The sequence below is a fragment of the Elaeis guineensis genome, chromosome 9, assembly GCF_000442705.2.
Source record: "Elaeis guineensis isolate ETL-2024a chromosome 9, EG11, whole genome shotgun sequence".
NCBI lineage: Eukaryota > Viridiplantae > Streptophyta > Magnoliopsida > Arecales > Arecaceae > Elaeis > Elaeis guineensis.
In genome coordinates, this window is record NC_026001.2 from 88,437,964 (window position 1) to 88,439,114 (window position 1,151).

The following is a 1,151-nucleotide window of genomic DNA, read 5'->3' on the forward strand; positions in this document are numbered from 1 at the left end:
TGTTACCGTTATATTCAAGAGTGCATACATCCAAAATGATATTCAACATAACATACTTATTCATGTGATTTTCTTAAGCAAGCAAATGAGTATCTCAAGCATAATGAATCAAGCGATCAACTCAAACATTTCAAGCATATGATCATCTCAGGCATATACTCAACATAACTCTTCTGCTTTTTGATAGTATCAAAAGAGTATAAGAGAAAGATTTAAAATGAATCATCAAAATAAATTCTAATCAAATATACACACATTCAATTTTCAGAATTTGATTTGAGTTCTCTTATTTTCAAATCTTGGATTTGACTTTCAAATTCAGATTTAGAACTTCTTCGTTTTCTCAAAAATATTGATGCAAAAATACTTCTCAATTTCAGTTAAGAAACTATCTTGAGCTTTAAAGATTCAATAGAGATGGAATTTTTCAAAAAAACATAGTCTTAGGAGCACTTGTTTTGATACTAAAGTAGAGCACTCAAAAATATATCATAAGAATTTATCTCAAATGATGTAATAACAAGAATATAGTCATAAAAATTTAGATTTGAGATATAGCATTTTTTTTATCAAAAGATAAAGTGATGAAATTTAAGGCAAGGATAAACTATTTGATACTAATTATGAGAATTACGATATCAATTATGAAAATTTAATACCAATTATGAGAATTATGATACCAATTATGATAATATTCTTGAAAAATTCTACTTGATACCAATTGAAAGAAGCTTGAGTTCATTTTTTTTAAAGAATAATTAATTTAATTCTTTTTCTTACTAAATATTTTGAGATTCAATCCAAATAGCAACAATCCAAAAACAATTATCTTTTTTCTTTTAATCAATATAGATTTAAAAACATATCTTCTTTATTTTGAATAAAGTTGATGCATTAAAAGTTTCTCAAATTTAATTATAAATAGGCTTTAAGCTTCAAGAATTCAAGAAGGATAGAGCTTTTCAGAATAAAAAATTTTTATAGGATAAGTTCAGTTTTTCAAAAGTTATTTCTTTCTTTTCTTGAAAAGCATCAAACACTTAAATTTAGAAATGATATTAATTTTTTTAATTTATCTCAAGTGATATCACACTAAGAATATATCAGAGTAAAATATGATATTATAGTAAAATAAACTTGAGATAAAGTAT